This window comes from Stegodyphus dumicola, chromosome 6 (assembly GCF_044657685.1).
Source record: "Stegodyphus dumicola isolate Sdum_Otavi_A_Nest chromosome 6, ASM4465768v1".
NCBI classification, from domain to species: Eukaryota; Metazoa; Arthropoda; class Arachnida; order Araneae; family Eresidae; genus Stegodyphus; species Stegodyphus dumicola.
In genome coordinates this window covers 27,610,247-27,625,223 of record NC_140773.1, presented here as the reverse complement: position 1 = coordinate 27,625,223, position 14,977 = coordinate 27,610,247, and the positions used below count along the sequence as shown (strand labels likewise).

At 33.1% G+C, this 14,977-nt stretch overlaps 1 protein-coding gene across 1 annotated transcript in view; it reads left to right on the top strand.

The window, feature by feature from the left end:
* The first annotated feature begins 3,498 nt into the window (after positions 1-3,498).
* Positions 3,499-14,977, top strand: part of LOC118194156 (epithelial sodium channel subunit alpha-like) — a 120,687-nt gene continuing 109,208 nt past the window's right edge. Inside the window, exon 1 of the mRNA XM_035365351.2 lies at positions 3,499-3,642. The gene's annotated coding sequence lies outside the window, so the exon portion shown is untranslated. The remainder of the gene's footprint in view (positions 3,643-14,977) is intronic.

The window sequence follows — 14,977 nt, the reverse complement described above, 5'->3', positions numbered from 1 at the left end:
TGAAATTATATACTGAATTTGGCACCCAAACTTCTATAAAAGAATTTGCATCACTTTTAACACGTCTCTCAAATTTGAAAGCTCCGGTTTATTTCGTATTAGATTTGAGTGCTTTATAGTGTTGTATTTTAGCTCTAATGCAAAAACTCAATACTTCTGATTCTGTTTGTTAAGGACTGTAAGGAATAAAAAATTTTAAGTGCTAATAAAAACCTCTTAAGCAATCTAAATAGTTGAAAACCTCCATCAAACCTAAAAATTTTGTATAAACTGTTAAGTCAACTCTCCTAAAAGACACATGCTTTGTAAAATATTCGTTAAAATATTGGATGTCATCTAAAACATTCATACCGTTTTGCAGGAAAAGTGAATGTATAATTTTTATTTATGGTTATTTTGTGACAAATTAATAAGCAATGAAATAATATTTACAATGATACAATTTTATTATGGTCCCTGAATTCAGGCGAAATGCCTTAATTCAAGGAAAATGAAATCAGTGGTAAATTCGATAAAGTTTTTTCGTTCTTACATCTTTGTTTACATAGATATAATTATTTAGAAGTTAATTTATTACAGTAACCGGTATATTACTTAGAGGTTAAATATTCTTTTTGTGCAAGTAAATATTATTCTCAAGAGGTGCTGTTCCAAAATATTAACAATAACACTAGCATGTACTCTACTAGCACGTACCCTACTAGTGTGCTAGCATGTACCCTACTAGCACGCATAACCTAAAATGTCATTGGCATTACTTTCGTAGTTGTAATTATGGCTGTGCTGCCAACGACTAAGTAATAATCATATCTGACTTATTGATTATGATAAAGCACTAAGAACTACCTGTATAAGATGACGGTTACTTTAAAGCGTTCATTTTAAAGAAAATGCGTATTGTTCATATTATATGCTTGGGAAGATCACGAAAAATCCTGCAGCAGATCTCTGTTTGCTCCTCGCACTTGGTACTACCAGAGGGTATAAAAATCCGTTCAGTGGTTGCTTTCCATTATTTGAAGTTCAGGTTTTGAGCGTAATGTGCATTTGCCCCTCGCTCCCTATTTTAACTTCGCTAATATTTCTTTATGCTTGATCAGACAGCCTGGCTCAGTAAAAGTAGGCGGCCAGTGCAACTCTGATTAAAAATCTAGTTATAACCACGTGCAGTGCTGATAAGCACCACGTGTTTCTGTGATTCCTATTTTCTTCTTTCTATGTATTTCTTTCTCCTGATGAGGAGGGACCTTTAGCTGCCCTCGAAATCGATTGAGTGTTTCATTGTATCTACGCTAAATATAAGGTTGTTTTTTACGATTTTGATTGTCACATTAGCGTGTTTCTCTTCTAGTCTAGATCTCTGTTTATTTACTGTAATTTGAACTTGGTAATGAAGTACTTAATTCGTACTTTCAGCCAAACAGCCACTGCTGGGTCTATACAGACAATAAAACAGTGCTCTGTATAAAACATTCTGCATATGAAAACTGCGATTTAAATTACATTAGGTAAATATTTATCACGTATTTTGAAAAATTATAAAAACTTATTCTTTCATGACTAAGACACAATAACTAGCCGAACATATACTAATTCAGAAGTCAAACAACAAACTCGTCAAATTTTCTAGAGGCATTTCACAATCAAAAAAATCTTTCTGTTCTAGTTAACGATCCTAATTCCAATCCAACTTTGCCTTCGGCCTTTAAAGAAATTATGTTTTAGTTCTGGTTCCTCAACAGATGGCGCCACTTGGTTATTCTTGTCCAGGCTTTCTTATCTTATTTAATCATTATATCCAATCTCGTTCATTTGCGGTTTTACAGTTGAGGACGGTGGTTCGGTAAAACCATCGAAACTAGTCCAGTGAAAATTTTTAAAAATATAACGCTGATTTTTGTTGTTTGACTTCTGAATTATTCACTTATGTTGCTTTCTCCTTGCAGTTATATTTAGTGGATATGAAAATGAGTGAACTTAATATAGTCTCTGAACTTAATAATGCCATTTATTTTTTAGATCGACTAATTCCAGTGATGGTATCTGCTCGGTATCTTCCTATTTAATAAAAGTTTAAGGAAATCAAAAGGATTATCATTTCTTGCCTATAGCTATTCTTAATTTTGACTAGTTAAAATACTAAGTAAACTAAATTAATATCTTCAAATTTAAATTTATGCTTACGCAGGCATATTGTCCTGAGCTATTTAGAAGTTAATTATTTATTATTAGTCAGCTCTTAACACTTAAATTAAAAGATTTCTGAAGTACTAAGTATAATTATTTGAAAATTCATTCTAAATCAATCACCAAAATTATAAAACCCTTCCTAGACTGCTAAAAGTCCCGTGATTCCAATTTAGAAAATAAAAAAATGGAATTTGTATTTATAAACAACTTGTTCACCAGACCCCTTTTAGGTAGTCAAAGGAAAGAAGTTTTAAGATAAACACTATTCGATATAATTTTTCTGAATATCGATATAAAATCTCAGTACAACGTTAGCTTCGGTTTCGATTTAAATTTAGATTACAGTTGAGGTTTTAATAATGTAACCTATGAGGTTATTTTTTAAGCATAACTTTTGTTCCAAAATTTCAAAGGTATCATCCCATCAAGAGAAAATTTACATTTAAAATGCCAAGTAACATTTTTGAAATGCTTAATGCTTCTTTTACTCAAACTCTAGAAAGGCTTTCACGAAAGCCTTTCTAGAGTTGCGTAACAACTGTAGAAAATTATACTCTTTCAATGAATATTTATAACATCACTGACGTTAATATAAATTAACAAAGTGCTTATAATAAAAATTTTAATATTTTTTATGTAGTAAATCCTTAAATAGAGTTTGCATTGAATCTATATAAGCAATCAATTTTCATAGGTCTTATAGAGTATTAAATAAATTTTGAAGACTTGCATAAATTTTACCAAAATAAAAATTTTACAGAATGCAGCCAATTTAAAAAATTGAATGCTAGAAAAATTTTCTAGCAAATTAGAAAGTGCTCCGTCCATGAGCCAACACTATGATTATTAGATATCAACACAAATTTCTAGTTTAAAAGATCCGTAAAGTAAAATACTTAATAATAGGCTTTTAATCAGTCACAAAATAACTAACATTTTACCAATTTGAATACCTGACTAACATTTTAACTAATTCGAATTGGTAAAATCTTAGTCACGTACATAGCATTTTAAAATTATCTGCAGCCAGTTGGGTCCTTTTCTTCGAAGAACAAAATAAAATTTCCCTTTTACTCATATTTAAGAAATGCAAGTTTTCCCTGAGTGCGGTACAGATGTCAACGATTTATACAGAGGATGTCACACTCTCCAACGCGATGATAACGCTGTTGAAATTTCAAACGTGAAACACAAGTTCCTAAAAAAATATGTTACCGAAGTCTTTAAAAAATCATCTGTCATTGTCACGTCAAGCATCTTAAAGTGCGCTGCCGACGTTTGTTGGAGCATTTTCCGGGCAATCTTCTTTCTGTTTTGCCTCATGGGTTTCCGGTTAACAGTGCGCCATCTTTTCATGGGGATTTTTTAACACCCGTAGAACTCGTATGCGTCTATAAAGAAACCAGCCTGCTGAAAATTCCAGTACACACTCTTTCTGTGAAACGGGAATAAGTAAGTATCTTCAATGAGAAATTAAACTTTGTCAAAAAAACATGCCTTGCTTTTAGCAATAACATGAACTTAACGTTTATTCTAAAACAATAAATTTTATGATTTGTTTTAAAAAATGGTCCTATAAAAGCAAAAATTAAAGTGTTTTGCAAAATATTAATACATAATTCATAGCAAATTTCAGTTCAAACAAGGAATTACATTATTATTTCATAAAGTCATAAATATACAAACATTTTAGGTATATCTGAAGGTAAAGAAAGTATAAATGTGCTAAATATTTTATGTATATAATACTATCTTCCAAATTTAATAATTAAATGTGAATTAAATCATTTGATTGGAATTTATTTGATCAAACGTGTTTCCATTAACGTGAGCATGCTGTTCTAGCGTTTGCTGTTATATTTTCTAACGTTTGCTTTCATTTTAAGATTTCATTTTAATATTGGCAAAGAATTGCCACTACTCAGCAGTTTTTAGAATATGGCCTCTTTAGAATATCGGCAAATGTCAATTACTTTGAAGGGCATATAACGAACTATTAATTTATCTCGTCGACAAATTTTCTTCTTTTACGTGTTCGCCCAAAGGGCGTCAGCCAAGAAGGGCTATTAATTTCGTTTTGGCATTTTACGTTGAAAACTTTAAATGTCCGTTTCCCTTTTCATACTGTTGCCACCAAATATTAGAGCCCTGTGTTATATTTAAAGGAATTAAATAATGAAGAATCTGCATAAATCTATGTATGTTTCCCGCATTGTGATTAAACAATGCTACCTAGAACCATCAAATTTTGAATAATGTAATCCTCCACCGAATATGGGCATCTGAAAGCCCTAATTTTTAATATAGAATTTCTTTAGTTATCTATTTCGTATTTTGTAACACTTTAACGAATTTTTGATTAACAAACTCAACGATTTCAAAGCGAGCAATGGCAACCCTGTACGAAATAAAAAACATCTTTATCTCCAGCATGCAAGACTAACTGTTTATCCGAAATTCTGAAGTTATCTTTATTTTAAAATTATTTTGCGATATTGCTGTTGACTTGAATTTTACGGTTTAAATGCTAAGAACATGATATCTAATAAATAAAGGTTATACAAAAAACGTTAAAAAACGCCCCTTTGGGCATAATGTAAAATCTGAAATCTTTCAGAATTTTTTTTTTGGCTTTTTTTATATTACTTTGTTTATTTAAGCTACAATCATATCGTATTTTTCACTGCATGACAAAATTTTTTCATTAACATCGCCATCACTCTGTACACGATTTTTTGTATCAAGGTAAAATTGTAATTTTCACCCTTGTAATGTATTCATAATCTTTTATTTTAGTCTACATTGATGAACAAAAATATATACAGTTTATTTTTACCTAAATGTTGTTACAACTGTGGTAAATTCGTTATCTTTCTCAAAGATCAGCGACATTGTTACTTACATATTTATTTAAAAGATGACGTATCTTAAGAAAGCTTTAACTTTCTGCAGATTATTTAATGTGACTTATCATCTTTCGCTTGTACGCCATATTCTTCTGTTTCCATTGGTAAATTACTTAGAAAGTCCTCCACGAAGGCATTCCTCTCCTTAGACAGATAGCCCTAGTGTGCTTTGCCATAATTAAAAATACACCATTGGTAAATTAAAAATTTACAGCTTATTTTTTCATCTAAATCTTGCTACAACTGTGGTTATTTCTTTACCTTTCTTAAAAATCAGCGGCAATGGAACTGTTATTACTTTTCTATTTGAAAGATTATTTGTCTTAATAAATATTTTTTTATATCCTAAAAATTATTTAATGTTACTTCCTCACCTTTCACTCGTACGCCATATCTTTCTCTGTTTAACCCTTTCCGGCATGCTACGTTTTAAGGTTGGAGTTTTGATAAAAAAAAAAAAAAAAAAGGTAGGCAGTCTAATTAGGCTTAGAGGAGTACACAAGTAAAATTTTGTGAAGATAGCACTTATCTTTTAATTCTGTGGGTGTGCCCAAAGTGGGCCCACTGATTGAATAGAGCTTCGAAAAGAGTGCTGAAACGAGCATTCTTGTCAATGAACTGACCGATGAGGTGCGGAGAAACAAAGAATACAGACTCTCAGTTGTCCTAAATGACCGGTGAGCGCGGTCTGGGCACACCTAGGGTTCGCCGTTTGATTTTAGGCAAGATTTCGAGGTAAAAATTTAAAACTAATATAGAATAAGGAAGATTAGCATACAACCAAAAAATAACATAGAATTTTCTTTTCAAACAATTCCTTTTATACCCTAAAAAAATCTGGAAGATTTCTTTGAAAAATGAGGGTCTTAAAAAACTAAACACGGCTAAAATATATGGACTAGTTTGTGTTGAGCTGCCATCTACTATAAATAAAGAAGGTTCAGAGTAACCTATAGTAACCTATAAATGTTTTTTCATTCAATTGTTCTGTGCGTACAGAAGGAAAACTTTTAACATATCTTGTAAAACTTTTAACGAATTTTTGATTGACAAACTAAACCATTTAAAAGCGAGCAATGGCAACACTCTATTGGGGGGGTAAACATTTTTATCTCCAGCGCGTGAGACTGTGTATCGGAAATTCTAAGGATATGCTCATTTTAAAATTATTTTGTGATATTATTTTTGAACTGAATTTTATGAAACCTTTCCGATTTTTTTTATGATACATGGCGGTAACAGTTTGAAAATTGATTTGAACACAAAAGTGATACAGACAAAACGTGAGTTTCGAGAATAATAGCTGGTACTTAACATAAGAAGTGTACCGTTGTGCATTTTGCGCACGGAACGATTGCATACTGTTCAAATAAATATTTTTTTTAACTCCATTAAATTTATTTAAAACTTTGTTTCAACCTTATTATGATCAGGCGAGTTATCATCATCAAACCAGAACCAGAAAATACACAAGGTGGAAAGCGAGTCGCAAGTATTTATTCTATGATTTGTAGAATTTCGAAAAACCTAAAACCATACAAATTGCATTTAGCTGTGCTTGCGTAACACTAAGAAAAGCCAAATATAAACTTGAGTAAGCACAGAAATTAATTATGCCCAGAATCTGTAGATCAGAGAAGACATCTTCTCGTCAGCCTAGTCTTAAATCTTACAAGCGATGAATCAAACAAAACGTACACTCTCACCAAAGGTATGAGCAACACAATTCCGTCGCGCACTAGAGAAGCCACCGCAGCCTTTTGGCTTAACCGATAGATAAACATTCTATACTTGTCAGCAGCGTAAGACAGCTAAACATTTCTACTCGTGCTTTAAAACTGTGCTTCATTTACATTTTAGAAAAAGCCGAAAGAAAAATAGGCAGGAGAGAAATGAGTTAATAGAAAGGTAGTTGGTTACTTTAAATAAAACGTTACAGTGCATCATGGAAGCAATTTGCCATCAGATTTTCTCTTAGGAGTATTTCTAAGGAACACTGACAGATTCACCATACCATTATTTTTTAAATTGAAAGCATTACATTGAAGTGAATTAAAATACAGAAACTGTAACAGAAACAGTCACTTTTAAAAACTCTGAAGCACTCTATACATTTGTTTCACTTCAGTCTTCAGAGAATACTTCTAAAGCAAATTTTATTGATAAAAACTTCATTTCGAAGAATGTAAATTTTTAAAGTTTTTAAATTTAAAACCAAATGTTTTGAAATTCGAAAACGAAATTCGCGGCTCTAGATGAAACATTCTTTCCAAATTGCGAGGAATAACATTTCTATGAGTTAGATTCTAAATCCGAATCAGCAAATAGAGCAGCTATTTTTCGTAAAAGATACCAAACTAAATAATCGCAATATTTTTATTTTTTGATAAATTCAATGGCATGCTGATTTTTGATTTGTCAAATCTAATGACAATTCAGTTTGCCTGCGATTGTTATTTGGCATGATTCTATGAATCCACCCTTGCTTATGGTGCTAACCAATACTAAAGTAAAATCTTTCAAGAAAATGCAGTCTTACAATGTAGTTCTTTCCCATCATCGAATCAAAATAGACATTTCTCTAATCTTTAGAAACATAACACTAGCGGAAACATGTGATTATAGCCCATAGCTCTTCTGTACGTGCGCGACGTTAAGTCTGTCCGCAGAACAAAAATCAATGTCATGGTAAACCCAAGGCGTGATCTTGATTTCAAAAAGAAGCCTGATATCGTGAACGCCAATGTATTAGCTATCAAAATATTGTACGACATTATTTTATTTTTTAAATTAAGCGTAAACTTCTATTTAATATTTATAGAAGACTTAAATTATCAGCTGTCGGTAAAGCAAAAATCTCAGAGTTTTGCACAGCTTCTTCCAAAGATGGTGCAAGAATCAGCCGATAGATTCCAGCGTTCAAACAGCAATTAAAGTGTCGCGGAATGTGGAAAAGGCATTGCAACAAATCATATTCCTTTGGCATCGGTAACCGCTTTCCATATATTATGACATCTATCACAAACGTAATTTTGTAAACTGAAATTTAGATTTGGTGAACAAAATGTTCAAACCTCATTTTCCATTTTGAACTGTGTAAAATTGAGGGAAATGATCTTGCGTTGCATTTTTTCAAAAACTAAGAGTTATTTTTACTTTTCTTTTCCATGATAAATGCGGGTACTGGATGATAAGGGTTACTTGCCAAATTCCTTTACCTAATTAGCAGAACGTTGTACGGAATTTTACACTTCCAAGCAAAAAAATCAATCACTGTCCTCAGCTCAGCCGAGTATTCTTTGGCATCACAAGGCTTCACAGAGAAAAAGAACAAATAAATAAATAATTTACTGTGCTTGTCGCATTTTAGAAAATATCTCGCTATAATACCGTATAAATCTTCAATCGTTGTATTTTTCAATCAGATGTCAAGACTTTGTATAGCTATCACACGAGGACAAAACAATTAATTATTAGGAACATATATAACAATAGTTAATTTATTCAGCTGCCTAACATAAGTAATACTAAAACACTCTAAACTATTTTAGAGCACTCAACTTTTATTTGTAGGGCATACACTTCACACACGTGCGAAGATCGCTACCTGTTATTTGGTTATTATTTCAATAAATTAAAATTTTCTGCATTCATTAACAGCAATTATTTCTTATATATCCAATTAAAAGAACTGTAATTAAAAACAAGTGAAATAAGTAGAACAATGAAATGAACCTAATCGGGAATTCGTTCATAAGCTTAATTTCAACCACAATTCTAAGATATCAGTCTTTATTTAAAGTAACTATCTTCAAAACATTTTGATCGGGTACCCCTAAGACTAACACAATTATAAGTTGTATCTTATGTAATACAATACAATACAATATAATGCTATATAACATAATGATATGTTACATAATATAATAATTATATTACATTAGCTTATAATGTATACAATGCAATATAATGTAATATACGTAGCGTATTCGGAAATTAAGTACCGTTTCATTCTAGCGCTGTGGTAGGCGTCCCGCGCATGCGCACTAGTCTTTCTTGTTCACTGACTTTCAATTGTCGCCATTTTGGTTGCTCTATGTTGTGTTTTCAGTTTGCTGTGCACATTCAAAATGTTTAAGACAATTAGTTCTCCCGCTGACTGTGAGATTCGTGCCGTGATTAAATTTTTGAACGCGAGGAATGTTAAACCGGCCGAAATTTATCGTCAAGTGACAGAAGTTTACGGTGAATACGCGATAAGTGATGGAATGGTGAGAAAGTGGGTAAGAATGTTTAATGCAGGTCGAACAAATGTCCACGCCGAGGCTCGGAGTGGTCGGCCTTCTGTTGTCACCGATGATTTGGTAAGGAAAGTTGATGAAGCAATTCATGAGAACAGACGCTTCACAACGACAACTCTTTCAGAGGCATTTCCACAAATTTCACGTACTGTTTTGTTCGAAATTATGTCTGACCGCTTGAATTATCGCAAACTGTGTTCCCGATGGGTTCCAAAAATGCTCACTGATGTTCACAAAACAAAACGACTTGGTAGTGCCCTGACATTTCTCACGCGGTACAGTGATGAGGGAGAAAACATTTTAAACCAAATTGTGACAGGTGATGAAACTTGGGTGTGTCATTTCACACCAGAATCGAAACAACAATCGATGGAGTGGAGACACACTCATTCTCCGAAAAAAACAAAAGTTCAAAGTGACAATGTCATCACAAAAAATCATGTGCATTGTCTTCTGGGATAGGAAAGGCTTTTAGTTTACTGAATTTCTTCCCAGAGGTGAAACGATTAATGCGGCACGATATTGTGAGACTTTAACAAAACTAAGGCGTGCCATTCAAAACAAACGAAGAGGAATGCTCAGTAAAGGAATTGTGTTGCTCCATGACAATGCTCGGCCCCCATACTGCTGGTGTCACTCAATCATTAATTCGACAGTTTCATTGGGAGCAGTTCAATCACCCGCCGTACAGCCCGGACTTGGCGCCGTCCGATTCTCACTTGTTCCTGCACATGAAGCGCGAGCTTGGTGGCAAGCGCTTTGGATCTGACGATGACACGAAAAATGCTGTGGAGTCGTGGTTATCGAACTTGGCGGGAAGTTTCTTTGACGATGGTATACAAAAACTGGTCACCCGCTATGACAAGTGTTTGATCGTTGGCGGAAATTAGGTTGAAAAATAGATTAAGACATGTATTTTCATGTAAAAATAAAATTGGATTCGAAAAAATTGTTTTACTACTTTTTTTTTCAAAACGGTACTTAGTTTCCGAATACTCGTAGTGTAACATAATTAATTGTAATGCGCCTTGAATACAAGCGCTTTAAAGCCGGTGTAGTTATGATGTTGAGTTCCCCAGACTCTAGTGAAACTAGACACAATGACCAATGAGAGAACCTCGCATTCACGTGATACACGATCACTTAGTCCCAAAGAATTAGACTCACAATCATATAGTCGCAAGGAATCGTGAACCTACTTCTTCGGGATACTTTTTTAAGTTATGGATTATTTTTTCACTTCAACCTTAGGTTCTAAAAAAAAATAAAAGCTTGATACCATGTTTAAACACAGTTCAGAATAGTTTATTTTAAGCAATTCAATTAAAATTATCTGAAATAGACTGTCAAGAGAAAGATGAACAAAATTATGACACACTTTATTCGAAAAAATTGTATACATTTTATTCCATGTTTTTATAATACTCATCATCGACCAAGTCTGGTGCCTTTTGGCCGTTTTTTTTAACCACCGTATATCATTAAACAAAAGTGTGACACACTTTGTTCCACGTTTTTATAATACTCATCATCGACCAAGTCTGGTGCCTTTTTGCCTTTTTTTGGACCACCGTATCTCATTAAACAAAAGTATGACACACTTTATTCCACGTTTTTATAATACTCATCATCGACCAAGTCTGGTGCCTTTTTGCCGTTTTTTGGACCACCGTATCTCATTAAACAAAATAGCGGTTTGGAATAAAAAGAAAAAAGAATATTTTATGCTCTGGATTTCAATATAAACCTCTCAAAAGACACAGTTTTCTTGCTTGAAACAGTTTAACAGTTTTTATACTTAGAATATTTTAAAAATTACATAAGGTTATACAAATAAATTCACGGTCTGTATTTCAACAAGCCTTAACGCAACTAACATATTTTTAGATTGCAGACTTATGACTGCAATCTAAAAATATGTTAGTTGTACAAATTCTAGTGTTCCTTAAAACCATTCGTTTTTTTAACTGGTAACGTCGAAGCTATCCATCTTCGGAGTTTGACAGCTTACTATAAACTATTTTAGAAATTTATATCTAACATACTACAGTATGTTAACTTGGAAAACTGCCTGAATACCCAAATATCAGAACGCATTTTCAGGTAGATGCTGGTAGCAGATACCAGGAAATAAATTATGTGTTTTGATTGTTTTGTTTTGATTATGAAATTGTTTTGATTATGTAAGGACGCGCTTTAGTAATCAAATTCTAGTAGATGGATGCACTGACTTTTTCTATCTAGAATTACAGCATATTTGAAGTGAAAAGCTCGCGGAAGTGTCATGTCACACTGTAATTTAACTTGGCATTTAAATGGAGATAGCACAGTCTCTTGTGACATCATCCAGAACAGGGTAGTTCGTATTGTAGTTGAAAACGATTTTTAAATTCTTTTGACTATTCAACAAGATGTTCCAAAGTAGCAAAAGTGTATATATATATATATATATATAAAGAAATAAATAAGCCTAAATAGATTGTAATATCAATGAACATTTTTAATGACAGAAATTAACTTAAACATAGTTGCGTACAGCAGAGAAAAAAGGCGAAGAAGTAAGAATGGTATACATATACATACATACGTAATAAACAGTTACGTCATCATTCATCACCGCGCGGATAAACGCGAACGGCGCATGCGTCAGGAGAAGCTCTCTTAAGCTAAACGTCGTATTATAATTTATGATACAACAATCCCCCCTTTCGACGTTTGGCGGCTGAAAAAAAATAAACATTAATCATTTATAGTTATTCCAATTAATTTACAGCACTTAGAATGTTTCGAAGCAGTCAATGTTTTTGTCAGTACATCAGCAGGCATTTTCTTGTTGGCACATATTTAACGTCTATTTCATTTCTTTCATAAATTTCACGAATGAAATGATATCTAATATCTATGTGTTTAGTGCGTGAGTGATAAACAGCATTTTTCATAAGCTTCTGTGCACCTTGATTATCACAATATATAATGGTTGGATAATCAGCAGTAAAATTTAATTCTTTAAGAAAACGACGTAAATAAACTGCTTCTTTGGCACTTTCTGAAAGACTGATGTACTCTGCTTCAGTACTTGATAATGCAACAGTTTGTTGCTTTCGTGATTCCCATGTTATCGGATTTCCAGCTAGCTTGAATAGGTAACCTGTATACGATTTTCTAGTATTAACATCAGACGCCCAGTCGGCATCGGTATATCCAATAAGTGCTTTTCCAGTCTTTCGAAATTTTAAACAATAATTTTTAGTTCCTTTTAAGTATCGAAAAACGCGCTTTGCAGCCAACCAGTGTAATTTTCCAGGATTGTTATTAAATTGGCTCAGGTGACTGACGGCATATGTAATATCCGGCCTAGTAAACACAGAAAGATACATAAGCGAACCAATTAGACGGCGATAAGGTACATTGTTCATTTCTTCCTTTTCAGTTTCAGAAGGACACATTTTACTTAATTTTATACTAGGATCTAAAGGAGTTGCTACTGGTTTTGCATCTTGCATATTAAACCTTCGTAGAATATTATCAACATATTTCTGCTGAGATAAACTAATAGAATTATTATTTACATCTTGATTAAATTCTATTCCAAGACAATAATGAAGTTTGCCTAAATCTTTAACATGAAATTCTTTAGAAAGATAACCTTTAAGTTCAGTATATAAATCACAGCTATTTGTTGCTATTATTAAGTCATCCACATATAAAATTAGAATTAACTCACCTTGAGATGTTTTCATCCTGTATACACACTTATCTGATTGTAATGGTTGTAATCCAAAGTTTTTGAGTTTTTTGTCTAATTTTTCATACCACTGTCTTCCACTTTGTTTCAAACCATAAAGAGACTTTTGCAAAGCATAAACATAATCAGGATTATTTTGGTCTTCAAAACCTTTAGCTTGTTCCATGAAAATTTCTTCTTTTAAATCACCGTTAACATAAGCCATAACAAAATCTAATTGATATAACATGAGGTCTTGTTCAGCACTGTATGCAATCACAGTTCTTATAGAACTTGCTCTGGCTACCGGAGCAAAGGTTTCATTAAAATCAATTCCAGGTTCCTGTGCAAATCCTCTAGCAACCAATCGAGCTTTTCTCTTTTGAACTGTTCCATCTGCATTATATTTCGTTCTAAGAACCCAGCGACATCCTATTACCTTTTTGTTGTGTGGTCGCTTTACTAATTTCCATGCACCATTTTTAACAAGTGCTTCATACTCACTTTGCATAGCCTTATGCCATTCTTCAGCATAACTTCCATTTAATGCTTCTTCTAATGTCGGATTTGTATCTTCTTCAGCAATTTGTGCTTCTTCCTTTTCTATGTTTATATTTTGGTACTCCTTTCTTGGTCTTCCTGGCTTCCCAGTCTTGACTTTCTTTGGACGACCTGCCCCCCTTTTAATCTGCATTTCAGGTAGTGCTTCGGAATCAGAATCTTCATTATCAGATGATTCAGCAGATGCTTCTGCCATATTTGAGGGGTCTTCCGTTATTTCATCAGCCGATAATTGATTTACATTCAGAGGTTCTTCCTTCTTTTTATCAGGAATATTTTCGAGAAATAAAACTTCTAAATCTTTATCATAATTAGTACAGTTTTCAAATTCATCAATGAATCTAACATCTCGGCTTATAACGATTTTTCTGGAATTTTTATTCCACAGCCTGTATGCTTTCGATTCATTTGAGTATCCTACAAATATATGTTCTTCTGATCGAGGATCGAATTTCCCCTTAGACCTTTTATTGAGTACAAAACATTTCTGTCCGAATACTTTGAAGTGAGATACAGTTGGCTTGATGCCAAAAAATAATTCATAAGGTGTTTTGTTTACTCCCAGGCTTCGATTCGGGCAACGATTACGAATATAAACAGCACAGTTCAACGCTTCAGCCCAAAAGGATTCGGAAAGATTACTTTGTAGTAACAAACATCTGGCCATTTCAGTTAAAGTGCGGTTCATGCGTTCAGCTCTCGAATTCTGTTGAGGAGTCATTGGTGCAGAGAATTCTCGTTTAATCCCGCATTCTTGAATATATTTATTAAATTCTTCTCCGCGATATTCGAGACCGTTATCAGTCCGAAGGATTTTTATTTTCTTTCTAGACGATTTTCGACCGCAGCTTTGTATTTAATGAATGCATTTTTCACTTCATCTTTAGTTTTAAGAAAACTGACTTCGACATAACGCGATTTGTCGTCTATGAAAGTAACAAAATAACGCGAACCAGCATGGGATGGGACTCTCATAGGTCCACACAAATCTGAGTGAATCAAGTACAGTAATTCATCACTTTGAAATTTTGATTCTTTTTGAAAAGGTTGCACAGTTTGTTTACCTCTGATACAGACTTTGCAGTCTTTTAGAGATTCAGTGTTATTAAAATTTAAATTTCTAACCATGTTATCAGACTTAAGTCTTTTCAAATCAGACTCATTTAAATGACCTAATTTAAGATGCCACTTTACAAAATCACTTACCTGTGCTATTGCAGCTGTTTCAGTGCTTGGATGTATATAATAAAGATCACCATGACGAACAGCCTGCACTAGTATAGATCCATTTGGTT